The sequence below is a fragment of the Canis lupus genome, chromosome 27, assembly GCF_048164855.1.
Source record: "Canis lupus baileyi chromosome 27, mCanLup2.hap1, whole genome shotgun sequence".
In the NCBI taxonomy this organism is placed as follows: domain Eukaryota; kingdom Metazoa; phylum Chordata; class Mammalia; order Carnivora; family Canidae; genus Canis; species Canis lupus.
Window position 1 is genome coordinate 19,738,618 of NC_132864.1, and position 17,072 is coordinate 19,755,689.

Sequence of the window (17,072 nt, forward strand, 5' to 3'; positions counted from 1 at the left end):
GCTCCACAGCATCATATAATTTCTGGATGACAAAAAAAGATTCCCATTAGATCATCTAATTGGTTCCTTTGGTTGGAACAGGAAGATCCCAGCTGATCTAATCACACCCTTGGCTTTGTAGGCACACCTTCCTCAAAGGAGCTCAAAGGGCTTCGCTCTTATTAGGGTCAAGAGCCTTTCAGAAGGTGAGGGAAGAGGGCAAGGGGTGGTTTCCTCAACGACAGAAAAATATTCATGCTTTCAAGTTACAATAGAAGCATCATTCCCAGATGCTAAATGGCAGCCGTACTGGCGTAGAGAGGCGACACAACTCTACAGTAAATTACTCCAACAATACTCAAAACCTTGGGTTCGGATGGCACTTTAAGAGGTCATATTGGCTTAGCGCTCTGCCTGAGAGAGTGCTGTTTCCACGCCAGCAAAGATTGATGCCTCTACTTTGCCCAGAGCTTATGATATCCTGACCTCTGCCCCCTTGAAGACACATGGAGCAAGGAGCCACTTTTTACTTTTCACCTCTTGATTTGGAATCACAAAGGCAGAAATGCCAATCAATAAACAAGAGCTGGTTGCAGACATTCCCTTGAACTGCGGGTGTACACTTTCTATCGAAAAGCAATAGAACTTGCTTTGGATAAATAGGTCAAATGGGTTCTGCCAATTTGCTGGCTTTGTAATGTGTGGCAAGTTCTTGAACTTGTGTGAGCCTCAGTGTCTCCTCTGGGAAATGGGGCAGTAATAGCACCTACCTCAGAGTGTCAATGTGAAGATACAGTGAGCTGGCCTGACACCAGAAGTGTTCAAAAATGGCAGTAATCACCATGGGCCTCACAGAAGCCTGGGCATGAGAAAGACTCTGCTGGAAAGACCTCTGTGACCTCTGCAGAGCTATTCAGGAGGCCAGCGGTGTTAAATTTAAAGTGGCAGCAGGGGAGTGGGGGAGTGGGGGAGTGGGGTGGGGTGTTAGGTTCTCAAGGAAGCCTGTAAGGAAAAAACCAGACGGAGTCAAATTACTCGTGCCCATATAGTAGGGCATATACGGTATTGTGTATGGACCACTTGGGGTTGAGAACCACTGAGTCAGACCTTAGGAGGGAATAAAAGGAATGTTTGTCTAGGGCTGCCCAAGGATTCAAACCATTCTGTCTCTAAGGAAGTGGGTCTCAACTGGCGGCGATCCTGCCCTCCCAGGGGACATCTGGCAATGTCTGGTTATGGTCACTCTTGTGAACTGCTGGTGGGAATGTAAGCTTGCCAGCCAGCTGTTCTGTAGAGCACTCTGGCAATAAGCAGCAGCAGCCTTAAAATATGTGTGTCCCTTGACCAGCAATTCCACTGTTAGGAATCCATTCCAGGGAAATAAGAGAGCATTCAACACATCACTCAGCTCCAATGATACTCACCAGAGTTTTGGCCAAAACAGCAAAAAGATGGGGATCTATTTGAATGCCCAACAATGAGGAACTGATTGAAAAGTACGGTACTGACACATGATATATCTATCAAGAATGATGCAAAAGTGTGTGTGCCAACATGGAGAGATGTCCTCTATATTGTAAAGAAGAAAAGGCAGATTATGGCAAAGCAATGCAGTATGTTTCAAGAGTGTATATTATCTGCATATGTATAGAAAGAAGGCTGATGATGGCCAATAAACATATGAAAAGATACCTACCATCACCATAATCAGAGAAATGCGGAAGATGAGGCGCCATGTTCAACCATGAAATTGACAAAAAATGATTAAGGATTGATAATTTCCTATGTTGTCAAGAGCATGGGAGACCTGATTTCTCATGTCCGGTAAGAACTTTAATTTGGCATCACCTAAAAAGGCGGTGGGGGAGAGGGATTTGACAATGTGAATCCAAATTTCAATCAAGTGACTCTATGATTTCATGTGTGGGAATCTTCCCCACAAAAATTCCTGCACAAGTGGACGAAGGTGGATCACCTTACATCAGTGATAAACTGGAAACAACCTAACCGCCCGTCAGTAGGGGAGTGGGTCTATAAATTGCAGTGTGTTGATGCAATGGAATGTTATTCAGTTGTCAAAGAGAATAAGGAAAATCTAAACGAGTTGGTGCAGAAAGCATCCCAAGACCTATTGGTAGGTAAAAAAAAAAAAAAAGTCAAAGAAACAGATATTGTGTGATTCCATTCATTTTTTAAATTTATTTTTATTTTTTATTCCATTTATTAAAAAAATACTACATATCAATCTACATATACACAGGTGTCTACACATGCATGGATGGAGCTTGGACAGGCTCCCACTGAACACTTAACATCGGTTACTTCTGTGGGGAAGAATTGGGGGAGAAGCCAAAGGGGCACTCTTTCTTTTATATTCCACCTCTTTTTTAATACTTTGCATGCATTCATGTAATACTTGGCTGAATTTGAAAAACAAAAAAGAACCAGGGAAAGATGTTCAACACTGGATCTTTCTGGGTAGAGAAGTGATGGATGATTTTTGTTTGTTTGTTTCTTGTGGCTTGTCAGGATTTTTCTGATTTTTCTACAATGAACATGTGTTATCTGTGCAACTTTGAAATTTTTTTTTTATAACAGGAATAATATTGGTGGAAAATCTTACAAAGGCATTTTAGAAGAGAAGGCTAGAGTCAAGTACAGGACACCGCTTCCTACTCTGAAGCATTCTGTGATCTATGTGGGACTCTCTCTTCTACACACACACAGTACAAGACAGGGCACAGGCAGTGAGTGCTTCTAGAGGTCAAAGGAGGATAAGAATTGCACGCAGCGAGGTGGCAGGGAAGGTGTCCTGGGGGCTGTGGTAGTTAAACATTGCCTTGTAGAAACAGGAGGGCTTTAATAGACAAGAAGCCCTCTAGTAATTGAAATTCTATTATCTGTGCTGGTGGCATCCTGCTCTGGGGATTAATGACCCTTGTTATCAATTAATTCTTCCTGGATTCCAAGCTAGATATCGGCTTCGATGACTTCAGTGGCTTTCTTTTGCTTCTATCCTTTGTGGACACAGAGACCTTTCTGTACATCCCGACAAGAAAAATAAGCGGTGTATCCCATCCATCTCCCAGATTAAGACCACAAACGAAGGAGAGGAAACTCTCCCTGATGTGAAGACACAATTCCATCCACCACCACCACCACCACCACCACTGGCTGGTCTTCGACAGCAAAGAAATGAGCTCTCTGAATTCTTTTCTCGTACTAGGTGTGCACGCCTGTGGGCCAGTACATATCTTTATCACGGGTGAACTGCTCTCGCCACATCACCTGCATCTTCAAAGTAACCCCGGGAGGTAGCTGGATCGTTGCCATTATACAAATGGAAAAACCAAGACTCAGAGTCCATGGCTGGCCTCAGAGATTGAGTTTGAGGGCAGAGGACAGGGCACTTTATCTGCATCATCACTGCCTTGAACTAATGATGGCAAGCATTTGGATGATGTTCTCTGAGCTAATAAGCTTCCCACTCTCTATATGGTGTCTTCAGCCCCCTGCTCCTAACTTGGGCCAGACTCGTGGGCTTTCAGTCTCTGCAGATGAGATCGGAGTGTGTCTGAATGGGTATACACCCTGTCCTGCCTCTCCACCCCAAATAGGGACTGAGCATGCATGTAGATGACCTCAGCTCCTAAAGGCTCATGCAAGTGCTGCTTATGCAGGTGTGGGAGATGCATCCTGAAACACACACCTTCGGTACAACGCGGGAAGTCCAGTGGCAGGGGAGAAGTGACCAGGATTTGGGAGAGATGGAGAGAGGAGCTGGTGTGTAAGCTGAACGTTGAAGAACAAATACAAGTCTGCTGACCAACAGAACAGAAGCAGGAAGAAGGAACCTCCAGGAATATGGAACAGACAGGGCATGCACACGCCAGCCAACACTTATTACGTGCTGGCCATGGAGCTATTTTTCATGGATCAGCTCATTTCACAGTCACCCGATCCTATAAGACAGGTACCATTTTATCTTCATTTAAAGCGACTTGCCCAGTACTGGGCAGTTCAGGGGGCAAAGGAGTGGATCCTGGGCTTGAGAGCAGGTGGTCTTGACCCTTCTGTCCATGCCCACAGAGCAGTGGCTCTCAATCCCCGGTGATCCGGCAATGTCTGGAGACATTCTGGGTTGTCACAACTGGGGGGGGGGCACAGTGGGTAGAAGCCAGGGATGGCACTCGACATCCTGCCACACACAGGACAGCCCCCCGCCACAAAGAAGTATCCAGCTCCAAACGTCACTTGTGCCAAGGCTGAGACACGGCACAGGCACACAGGCTGCCTGCCATCTGCTGGGGGCCCAGTGGGTGACCAGTGGGTAGCTGAACGAGGCGACGCAGGAGATAAAGCCATGGGGGCAGGCTGTGGCAAGGTCAAAGACGCCTTGGCTTGGGGCTTGGAGCCGGCCTGGAAACAGGAAGGGTTTGAAGTAGGGGCCGATTTGTGCTTTAGGATGCTGGCTCTGGCACCTCATGGGAGGACATCCCCCAGGAGAGAGGGAGAGAGGTGTGGCCGCCTGGGGCAACCTTTCGGTCAGGGGCTCCAGGTGAGATTGGCAGGCAGAAGCTGAAGGAGGAGGCAGGGAAGCAGCTCCTCTGAGCAGCTGATGGGTTGACACCGCACATCCCACTATGAAGGATGGTACATTAAACCCTCTAAATGAGAGTAGCGACCTGATTAGAGATGGAGCCTAGGGGCTCCCCCTCGGGATGCACACAGATTACTGCGGCTGTTCAGGCAACCTCACTGCGAGCTGCTGCGGGAGGCCTGCGCTCAGCTGGGCAGCCACCCTGCCATGTGGGGACCGATGCTCACCTGAGCGTCCCCGTCAGCTCCCGAGGGTCACCCGCGCCCCCCTCCCCCACCATGGGCCCCCATTCACTTGTCCTGCTATACCCCCAGCCCTTCCACTTGAGCCAGTCTGGTTGCTTCCTTCAAAAATGCTTGAGCCTTTGAGCCCTGGGACTCCCACCGTGGCTGCTGCTGCATGTGTGACTGCGTGTGTGCCTGCATGCATGTGTGTGTAAGTGTAAAGGCTTCTGGGTGTAAGGACAGCCTCGTGGCATCTTAAGTCATGAGATCATGCCAGCCCCTTGCTCAAAAGCCTCCGAGAGCTCCCAGAACTTCAAGATGAAATTGTGGCACCCCAGGCCCCCTATGATCCCACTCTGTCCAGCGCTCTGACCCCCTCTACTAGTTATCTCCTTAAATTAACCTGTTGCTCCAGCCAGCCGGAAGCATCACTTCCATATCCCCCAAACACTCCCTGGTGATTCCCAAACTCAGGTCCTGGTGCCTTGCCCCCTGCCTTCTCCCTCTCCAGTGAAAATGCTATATTTTCTATAATTTCCATCTCTTGTCTAAGGCATCCTGCATACCTTTAGCCCACCTTCTTCACTTACCTCCTACTGCACTCACAGGTTTGGGGATGGGCATTTCTACTCAGTGGTTGTCCCTGGGGGCAGGTGTCTCAGTAGATGGGGGAGGGGTGAGAGTCAATGTTTTCTTATTATTTTTTTTAATTCTCCAATTTCTAACCCTTCCGTCCCTCTGTTCCTAAGCAACCACATGTCTACTTTCTGTTTCTATAGATTTTTATAGACTTTTGTGAATGGTATCTGCAATCTGCAATCTTTTGGGACTGCCTTCTTTCACTTAGCATAACGTACTCAAGGTTGATCCATGTGGTAGCATGAATCCATACGGGGTTCCTTTTTATGGCCAAATAATATTCCATTTTGTGGATACACCACATTTTATGCATCCATTCATCCACTGATGAACAAATGGATTGTTTCCATCTTTTGCCTGTCATGAATAATGCAGCAATGAACACTTCAGGTACAAACTTTTTTTATGTGAACATATCTTTTTATTTCTCTTGGGAGTACCTACTGTTTAAATAGTTTTCTTTTTTAGTGGCCATGTTTCATGTGTTTTGAAATTTCAAATAATAATAAAACACCAAATAGTTGAGCGCACTTAGAGAAGGCACGGGTTTAACCAAAACTTAAGAAAGACTGTTCTATGTAATAAAATGTCTTCCCAACTGGAAACAAATCCTCTGGAAGGGCGGTGCTTATATCTTCTATTTCTTTGGGTCCAAGGAATTACTCAACAAGCTCTTAATGAGTATTGTGAATGACTAAACCCATTCAGATTCTACAAAGGTTGGCCTCATGAAAGACTTTCACATGCCTGAGGTCATTTATCCTGCAAGGTGGAGGATACTGGAGAACGTGACTACTCATGCCCGTTTTACAGATGAGGAAACTGAGGAAGGGAGTAGTGGCCACAGCCCTGCACCCTTAAAGACTTCTGAAAGAGCTGGAGGTATGGCTGGCCTCCTCTGTGGGCATTTGAGGCTGGGGCTCTGGGTTAAACAGGAAAATGTGGACCATCCCAACAGATACGTGATCTGGTATTACTCATTTTACAAGAGGAGCCTTCATCCCATTCCTTGCCGGGTCCCTGGGGACCTGTGCTTTGTGGTGCAGTGCGCTGTGGAGCACACCTTTTTACGCATCAGCTGGGCTTCTAAAGGAGTTGTAAGTCAAAGTTTTGTAAATTGGATCATATTTTAGAGAAAGAGCAAGACAGTGAATCCTTGGGTAGAATCTGTGTGTGAGGTGATAATCAGAACCAGATTTATGATTTCTGTACAGAGAAAAATCAGAGATAAATGTCAACAACCCCTGGAATCCTGTGACGATTAAGTAAGAGCCTACTGGTGCAATAGGCACTGTCCTAGCTTTAAAGATGATCTCCCATTTAAATCTCACCCACAAGAAAGAAAGAAAGAGAGAGAGAGAAAGACAATAAAGGAAACAAAGCATATTTTGAGATAGGTGTTATTTATCTCCAGTTTAAAAGTTGGGAATATTAAGCAACTTGCCCAGAGCTCAGAGGTGGAGCTGGGATTCCAATCAGTTCCCCCCGTGTTTGGAAATGGCTGCATGTGGACTCTGAGGTCAGACTGCCTGGCTGCAATCCCAGCTTCCTGGGATTCCTCCTCACTGTGCATCTGGTTCCTGCAAAATCCTCCCTTCCTTTGATTGCTGTGATGTTTAAGTGAGATGATTTATTTCAAGACCCTGGCACACAGCTAGTGCTCAATAAATGTTAGCAGCCATTGTGCTGAACTTGCCCTTGTAATGGAACCATCCAGACCAGCAAGAGCCTTCGTCAAACTCCTACAGCATACAGCAAAGCCCAAAGCCCCCTGAGCGTTTTATACTAGCATGATAGTCAGATGGACTGTGCTCCATGTCTGTCCTGCCACTTACTCACCTCTCTGAGCTTCAGTTTGGGCAAAAAAGGGTTACAGATAGCACCCTCCCCAAAGGATGATCATGAGGATTAAATAAATCATGAAAAGCACCTTAGACTAGAAATCACTCAAATGGGAGCTGTTACTATTCCAAGTGAGGTGCTTTGAACGTGCTCTTTCACATGGCCCTTGATCCTTGTATGTGTTTTTACTATGGAGGAAGCCAGGACCAGAGAGGTTGATAACTTTCCTGGTCTCCTGGGCAGTCCAGGTGGAGCTGGGATTCGTGCTCCTGTGACATTGCAAAGCCCTGCAGGTTAGCTACCCAGTAGCTATTCCTCTGTGCCCCTCTCACCAATTTTGTTTGGGTACACAGCATTCCACTTGTAGGGAATGAGGTCTGTCCCCATATCCAGAGGGATATGTTGCAATTTGGGCCCTCTGGGGAGCAGATGCTAAGACATCAGACATGCAAGAGATTTATTGGGAAAGATATCTGTGAAGGGTAAAAGGAAGGGGCAGGAGGAGGTGGGGACAGCTTGTAGATTGCAGCGCTGGTCTGACATCTGGGAGGGGCACTGGGAACAAGGGGGGTTGGGTCAGAGGGGCATCTAATGGCCGGGCATCTCTGGGAAAGTCTCGGCCAGTCTGATGTGGAGTTAGGGTCCCATGATGGGCAGAAATGACTCAGCGCTACAAGCCCCGCCACATACAGTAACTGTCTGGATGCCACCTGGGCAGAGTGGGTGTCTGCTGCCTCAGATGCAAAGGCTATTCTATCCTCCCTACAGCAGGTTCTCCTGAAGAGATCTCCAAGTGGCACGCCTCCATGGTCACCATAGGTGCATGGCTTTAGTCCAGCTCATTCAAAGTGATCCCACTCTCCTGGGCAGTGCTCAGTTTAGGAAGGAGTATGTGATGTGCCTGGACCAATGAGACACATGGGGAAGCCTACCGGGGTGCATTTGGGAGAGGTGTCCTGCCCTCTTCCACTCAGAGCGGCTGTATGGGGAATGTGGTGTCATCTGAAGGTTTGACTGGGGCTGGAGCTCTTTTACCCAAGATGGTTCACTCACATGGCTACTGGTAGGGCAGCCTCACTTCCTCACCATATGGGCTTCTCCATAGGATGGCATGAGTGTCTTCACAACATGGTGCCTGGCTCTCCACAGGATGAGTGATTGAAAGAGCAAGAAAGGAAAAAGCCACAGTGCTTTTCGTGGCTTAGTCCCTAAAATCACACAATGTTACTGCTACCTTTTTCTGTTCACTAATGGCAAGTCACAGTCAAAGGGAGATAAATTAAGTTCTACTACTTTTTCTTTTTTTTTTTTTTTTTTGAAAGATTTTATTTATTTGAAAGAGAGAGAATGAGTAGGCGGGAGGAGCAGAAGGAAAGGAGAAGCAGACTCCCCACTGAGCAGGGAGCCCAATGCGGGGCTCATCCAGGACCCTGGGATCATGACCTGAGCTGAAGGCAGATGCTTAGCCTGCTGAGCCGTCCTGGAGCCCCTAGGTTCTACCTCTTCAAGGGAACAGAATCAAAGAATTTTTCTGACTTAAAACTGTTCTAGCTACTTGCAGTTGGGTCTTCTTTACATCTAAAGATACCAAGGCCAGTGTTCTTTATACCACATGACACTGCCAGCTTGCACAGTGGGAACTGTATGCTAAAGAGGTTGGGGACACCCCAAACCCTCAGAAGACATTCTAACTCAGAAGCTCTGGTTCCAAGTCCAGAAAGGATTCTAACAGAGTAAGCGTGCTTAAAGATAGGTATGCCTCGGGATGCCCGGGTGGTTCAGTGGTTGAGCATCTGCCTTTGGCTCAGGGTGTGATCCCAGGGTCCGGGATTGAGACCCGCATCAGGAGCCTGCTTCTCTCTCTGTCTCTCTCTCTCCGTGTCTCTCATGAATAAATAAATAAGATCTGAAAAAAAAAAAGATAGGTATGCCTCTGTATATATTTTTTGGTATGTCTCTATAAACATGTCCTACCTAGAAATACATTCAGACATAATTTACTAGAAAATATTAAAAATATACAACAAAAGAGGGCGCCTGGCTGGCTCACTCAAAAGAGCATACAATTCTTGATCTTGGGGTCATGAGTTTGAGTCCGACGTTGGGGGTAGAGATTACCTAAACAAATAAATTTCAGAAAATACATTAAAAATAAAAATATACTGGGTGCCTGGGTGGCTCAGTTGGTTGAGTGTCCAACTCTTGATTTCAGCTCAGGTCTTGATCTCAAGGTTGTGAGTTTAAGCCCTGTGTTGGGCTCCATGGTGAGTGTGGAGCCTACTTAAAATAAACACATAAATTAAAAAAAATAAAAATAAAAATATACAACAAAAGATAAAGAGTAATTCAATAGCTCCTGTGAACCACCATCTAGCTGAAGAAATAAAACAATACTCACGTTGGAAGCCCCGCATGCTCTTAAACCCTGATAACACTGTTTCTCCACCCACTTCCCCCTGTGGGGACTACTACCTGTATTTCAGTGTTTTTCATTCTCAGGATTTTCCATAGTTTAACTGCACATGGTGCAGACCTACGTAATATATAATATTGTGCTACATGTTTCTAAACTTTGTAGAAATGGGTCACATTGAATTGATTCTTCTATAGCTTGCTTTTTTTCTCTACATTATGCCTTTAAGATTTAACCATGTGAGGACGTGAAGAAATTAGAACCCTCATACATCTTTGGCAGGAATGGTACTGTCACTTTGGAAAACAGTCTGACAGTCTCTTAAAAAGTTAAACACAGAATTTCCATAGGACCCAGCAATTCGACCCCTAGGTATATACTCAACGATTATTAAGGCGTATGTCCACAAGAAACTTGCATGTAAACTTCACAGCAGTTTTATTCACAACAGTCAAAAATTAGAAACAACCCAAATATCAATCCACAGAGGAATGGATAAACGAAATGTGACATATCCATATGAAGGAATACGATTTAGCCATAAAAAGGAACAAAGCATTGACACACGTTTCAATGTGGATGAAAACATGATGCTACAGCAAAGAATCTCGAACAACTATCTAGGGAATGGTTACATTTTTTTTTAAGATTTTATTTATTTATTCATGACAGACAGAGAGAGAGGGGCAGAGACACCAGCAGAGGGAGAAGCAGACTCCATGCAGGGAGCCCCATGTGGGACTCCATCCCAGGTCTCCAGGATCACACCCTGGGCTGAAGGCGGCGCTAAACTGCTGAGCCAACGGGGCTGCCCCCATTTTTTTTTTTTACATTTCTTATTTTATTTTTAAAAATTTTATTTAAATTCAATTAACATATAATGTATTATTGGTTTCAGAGATAGAGTTCAGTGATTCATCAGCCTTATATAACACCCAGTGCTCATCACATCACGTGCCCTCCTTAATGCCCATCACCCCGTTACCCTGGCCCTCCACCTCCCCTCACTTACCCCCCGACCAAGTTTGTTTACTATGATGAAGAGTCTCTTACGGTTTGTCTCCCTCTCTGATTTCATCTTGTTTTATTTTTTCCTCTCTTCTCCTATGATCCTCTGTTTAGTTTCTTAAATTCCACATGAGTGAGATCATATGATAATTTTCTTTCTCTGATTGGCTTATTTCACTTAGCATAATATCTTCTAGATCTATCCACATTGTTGCAAATGGCAAGATTTCAATTTTTTGGTGGCTGAGTAGTATTCCATTGTATCTTCTTTATCCACTCACCTGTTGATGGACATCTGGGCTCCTTCCACAGTTTGGCTATTGTGGACATTGCTGCTATAAACACTGGGGTGCAGGTGACCCTTTGGATCACTACATTTGTATCTTCGGGGTAAACACCCATAGTGCAATTGCTGGGTCATAGGGTAGCTCAATCGTCAACTTTCTGAGGAAACCCCATACTGTTTTCCAGAGTGGCTGTACCAGTTTGCATGCCCAGGTATGGTTCCATTTATGTGGAATGTATAGAACAAGCAAATTTATGTGGACAGAAAATAAATTAGGGGTTGCCTGGGCCTGGGCATGCGGAGGAATGGGGAGTGCCAGCTGATGGATGTGGGACTTCTTTCTGGAGTGATGCATTTATGTCGGACATGATGATGGCGATGGTTGGACAACTTTGTGAATTTACTAAAAACCACTGCACCATCCACTTTGAAGAGTGAATTTTATGATGTGTGGATTATATCTCAATAAAGAGAGATTCAACTATGTTAATACAAGGGCCTGGCCATTCATTTTCACGATTGTATAGGAATCCACAGTCTGAATATTCTCCGTCTCTCTGTTCTTCTGCTAACAGACATTTCTGTGGTTTTCCCACTTTGTTGCTACTATAAGCAGTGCTGCCATGTGCAGTCCCTGGATACTTCTTTGTGTGAGGGTTTCTTGGAGGTCCATACTAAGGAGTGCGGTCGCCGGTGTACATGGTATATGCATCTTCAACCTCACACTACCACTCTCCAAAACTCCTTTGTGAGGTTAGGGAGAGGAGGCAAAGGAAGCCAGCTCTGCCTCCACCCCTGGCCCCTGCAAACCACCTGAGGTCTCAGAAAATAGGGCAATGAAAATGGAAAACAAATAGCACAAATCAAGTGGTGGGCTGCTTCCCCTGCCGCCGTTCGGAGACCCACCGGATGGGCAGCGGGGCCTCCCCCACCAGAAAATATTAACAGCATTTAATGAATATTCACAAGGATTCATTAAACATTTCCCCGTGTGGCTGAACAAAACAGTGTTCAAACCCCCAAGCCATTAACAAAAAAGGAAGAAGAAATATTACAGGGACGATATATGCACAAGCTAAAAACGCCACAGGCAAGAAACAGCTGCTTCTTCTTCTTCTTCTTCGTCTTCTTCTTTTTTTTTTTAACTCAACTTCATCTCCTTCATCTCGCTGGTGTTTAAAATGGACCCAGTGTCTTACGTCTCTGTGACTTGTTTGAATAGAACGGTCCTGATTAATATGACAATGATGACACCTTTCTGCTTCGCCTACATAGAGAGTTGCCTTTGTCACAGCAATAATATTTGCAGGCGACATTTCAGATGGAAAAGGGCCTTTCTGTGGGCCGCCTCATTGGATCCTCACAGCCTCCTGAAGAGGTGGTGGGGGTGTTATCATCATCTGTCACTTGATAGCGAAACAGGCCCACATTCGTTGGCAGACTCACCCAGGGTCATGATTGAGGCAAGACTATTAGGTCCTTGGTGCTTTGACCAACTTCAGAGGAAAACTAACCTTGTGACCTCATGACCTCACTACCCTGACCACATTCCCCTGGACCAGGCATGGACCTGACCCAAAGATGGAGACTCAGAGCATGGCTTGCTTAGAAGCACAGCCCAAAGGAGGTGCCTCCCCTGCACAGTGACGAGCGAGCCAGTTAGACCCCTCTCTGGGGGAAGTCTAAGGTCAAGACACAGAACAAGTGGGAGCTTGGGCAGAGGCCGACAGACCTACAATGCACAGTCTGACCCACTTCTGTGAGTCACACTCTGTCACTTTAGCCACATTCCATTCCTTAGAAGTGAGTCACTAAAGCCTCACTTGTAGGGGAGGGGAATCAGGCTCCATATCTTGAAAGAAGTATCAAAAAATGTGTGAGCACTCAGAAACCACCCCAAGGCCCATGTCCCATTACTGGCCAATGGTGGGAGCGGAATTTGTCGGTCCATTCATTCTACAAATAGGAATCCATTCATTCACCTACCACATCTTTGCTGTCCAGTACGGTAGCCGTTACCCCACAGGCTACTGAGCCTCAAGAGTAGTGTGCCTGAAGAATGGTATTTTAAATTTTATTGAACTCTATTCAATTTACTTCTATTTTATTTTATTTATTTATTCATGACAGACACAGAGAGAGAGGCAGAGACACAGGCAGAGGGAGAAGCGGGCTCCCAGGACCCCGGGATCATGACCTGAGCCAAAGGCAGATGCTCAACCGCTGAGCCACCCAGGCGTCCCTGAACTCTATTTAATTTAAAATTTAAAACTCTTCATTCAACTACGGAAAACATTTATGTCTGTTTGGGGCAAGGGTAAGTGTCCACTCCTCTTGTAAATTTCATAGACTCTAACCCTCAACGAGCATTTTCCCGTGTGGAAGGCTTTGGGTCCCAGTTTGAGATGTGCTGTAGTATCAAATGACACACTGGATTGTGAAGCCTTAGTATGAGAAAAAGAAGGTAAAATATCTCCTTAACCTTTTTTATATTGATCACACATTGAAATGATATTTGGGATACATCAGGTTAAATGAAAGATATTAATAAAACTCCCTTTACCTTCCTTTTTTACTTTTTTTTTTTTAAAAAGATTTTATTTATTTATGAGAAACAGAGAGAGGCAGAGACACAGGCAGAGGGAGAAGCAGGCTCCATGCAGGGAGCCCAACGTGGGACTCGATCCCGGGTCTCCAGGATCACGCCCTGAGCCGAAGGCTGCACTAAACTGCTGAGCCATCAGGGCTGCCCACCTTCCTTTTTACTTTCGGAATGTTTAGGAAATTTGAAAATTTCAGAATGGCTTACATTATATGTCTCTGGGCAGCACTGTATGACTCACTAAACTCTGTGGACTTAAAGTTGCTCCCTTCCTGGAGCTTACAGTCAAAAGGGAAAGGCCACTATTGGGTAATTAATCCAAAGAATAATGAGTGGATAATGAGGGTTGGAAAGCAGAAATCAGGGAGCCGTGTGAGTTGCACAGGGGACCTGACCCACACTGTTGTGTCTCCAGTGCAAGCCTGGGATTTGAGAGGGAAGGAGAGCGTTATAACATAGTCCAGCGCTGGGAGCGCCTGAGTGGGAGGTGGAGGGAGAGGTCTGTGCTGGGGGCATGGTGCCAGCCCCTTGGGGTCAGGGCCAGAGGAAGCGGATGTGCCAGGAGCGCTGGCCCTTTGAAGTGCAGGTGGTGAGGCGGCAGGGCGGGGCTGGGCCGCCATCAGCTGTCAGGTTGGCACTTGCTGGCCGTGCCTACGCAGTAGCCAGGCTCTGGAGCCCTCCAAGCCTCTCTGGGCGTGGCCTCGTGTGTCTGTGCTGGAAAGCACCTGGGCTCCTGGGAAACGCAAAGTGTGCAGCAGGGCACTGGCACCTACGATTCTGACCCAGGGCCTCCCCGAGCACGGGCCTGAAGGGAACTACTCTGGTGCTTGCTCCTGGCCAATGCGTTGTTCACAGTAGCTTCAGATGAGTCGAATCCCCTTGACACATCTTGTCTCCCCTAAATCTGTCCTTTGTACTGTCACCCAAATTCTTATTGTACCTAAAACCTGCCAAGTATGTTGCTGCCCCAGGGCCTTTGCACTTGTGTATCCTCTTCCTACAACACCTCCCCTTGGTATTTACATAGTTGGTTTCTCTCTAAGGTCACCTTTGCTCCTGACCATCCTTTAGAAAGTTACCTCCACACCCTCCATGCCTCTGTACGGTGACCGTGTCTCATCTGCCTTTGGATTTCTGTTCATATCACACTCCTCGGTATCAGAAATTATCGACTTCATTTATTTGTTTATTTTTCTGCCTCCCCAAGCAGAAAATGAGCTCCGCCAGAACAGGGGCCTTGTCTGGTGCCTAGAACAGTTCCTGGCATGTGTTCAAAAATATTTGTTGAATGAATTCATTCATCTTCCTAAAACTCAGATCTGAAAACAATTATGGGGACCTCAGGAATGTGGACAAATGTTTGTGATGAAACACTGAGTTGAAAAAGGAACAGAAAATGATACTCTTGGATAGTGTACGTACAAGATAAGTTGGTGCAGGGACAAAGAAGGAAATGCACAAATGGAGAGCATCTCCGTGCTGGGAGGCATGGAATACTCTAGCTGATATCTATTTTTCAGACCTTTTTAAAAAAGATTTATTTATTTTAGAGCAAGCAGGGAAGGGAGAGGATGAGAACCTCAAGCAGACATCCCTGCTGAGCGTGGAGCCTGATGTGGGGCAAGATCCCACAACCCTGAGATCACCATCCCAGCCGCAAACAAGACCAGACTCTCAACTGACTGCAGTACTCAGGTGCCTCTCAAACTTTTTTTTTTTAATATGGCTATATTATGTTTCAGTAACAGCTTTACTAAGGTATCATTCATCTACCATTAAGCTCACCTTTTTAAGGCATATGATTGAGTGGTTTTTAGTATATTCTCAAAGTTGTACACAGATCTAATTGCAGAGCATTTTGTCACCCCCAAAAGAAGACCTGTACCCATTAGCAGCCACTCCCATTCTCCCTTCCCCCACCCAGAAGCCCTGGGCAATAAGTGACCTCTTTTCTGACTCTATGGGTCTGTCCATTTTAGATTCCCTATTCCCATGAGTGGCACAACACAGGGTCTTTCGTGCCTGGCTTCTGTCACCCCAGCACCATGTGCTCAGGGCTCATCCATTTTACAACATGTGTCAGTACTTTGTTCCTTGTTTATAGGTGAATAACAAGCCTTGCGGACTAGCCAGTGTGGATCTGCCACATTTTGTTTATCTGTTCATCAGTGGGCGGTGTCAGTCATATTGGCTTTTTTGTTGTTGTTGAGAGAGAGTGTGTGAGCCGGGGCAGAGGGGCAGAGAGAGAGAATCTTATGCATGCTCCACAGCCAGCATGGAGCCCAACACAGGGCTCGTTCTCACAATCCCGAGATCATGACCTGAGCCAAAAATCAAGAGTCAGACACTTAACCCACTGAGCCACTCAGGTGCCCCTCAGTCATATTGTTTTTACCACCATCAAAAACCAAACTGTGAAGTGGGATCTTCTCCCGGTAGCTTCCAAATATAATCTTGGCATCCACTGCTCCAAAATCCTTGAAGGCTCCCAATGTTTGCAAGTTGCTTTCCAGCCCCTGTTGCTTACACCATCAGCCCCTGGCTATCTTTCCAGCCTATTCTTAAACTCCCTTCCCCGAGCCTCTCTGCACTCTGTTGGACCTACTGGCCGTGTGCCCTCAGCCACCATGCCTTGGCCAACGCCACCCCCGTTTCTACTTCCTGGAAAAAGTTACCAAGCTCAGCAAAATTCAGCTCAGATGTTTCTTCCTTTGCAAAGACTCTCCTCCTCATGGACCTCTTGTCTACAACCCAGTCCACTCTAGAAGGGCTCATTATTTGGTTTATTCTTCCGCCTGTTTCCTGCCTGGGCCCGTGATAGGAGGGCCCTCGGGGTGCCATGCGTCTCTGCCTCCCTGCTATCTAACGCGGTCTCTGGCGCCCATAGGGCCCTCACTCAAGTCTGAGGACTGCGTGTATGAGCTGGGTTGTGATCCCCTGTCATGTAACGAATCTCACGATACCACGCTTTGGCGAACAGGACCTCAAAATGCCGAGATGGAGAGTCTGGCTTAGCTCAAATCCTGACTAGCTGGGTGGCCACTGGAAGAGAATTTTCTCATCTTTCTCATCTCATAACTTCTCCCTCCTGATGGAGTCCTACAGAGCAAGTGCAGGTGGAACACTTAGCATAGAACACTTGCTCCTCAGTACATGTTGTTTTAAATTATGGTATAATACTATAAAATGTATCGTTTAACTGTTTTTAAGTGTACAGTTCAGCAAGGATATTCACATTACTCTGTGGTAAGTGTTTTTGTCACCACTGCTACTACTACTACTATCATTATTTTGTTAGAAGCCTTGATGGTGTGAGTTTTCCTGGGGACAGGATATGCTATTCTGAACAGTCATAGACTCTAATTCTCTGCATTGTTTACATCCTTTAACCCTCTCAAGAATGTTGGGAGGGTTTATCACTTGCATCTATACTAGAGGCTCCAGGAGAACTGATGATACACTCAAGGGCACTCAGGAAG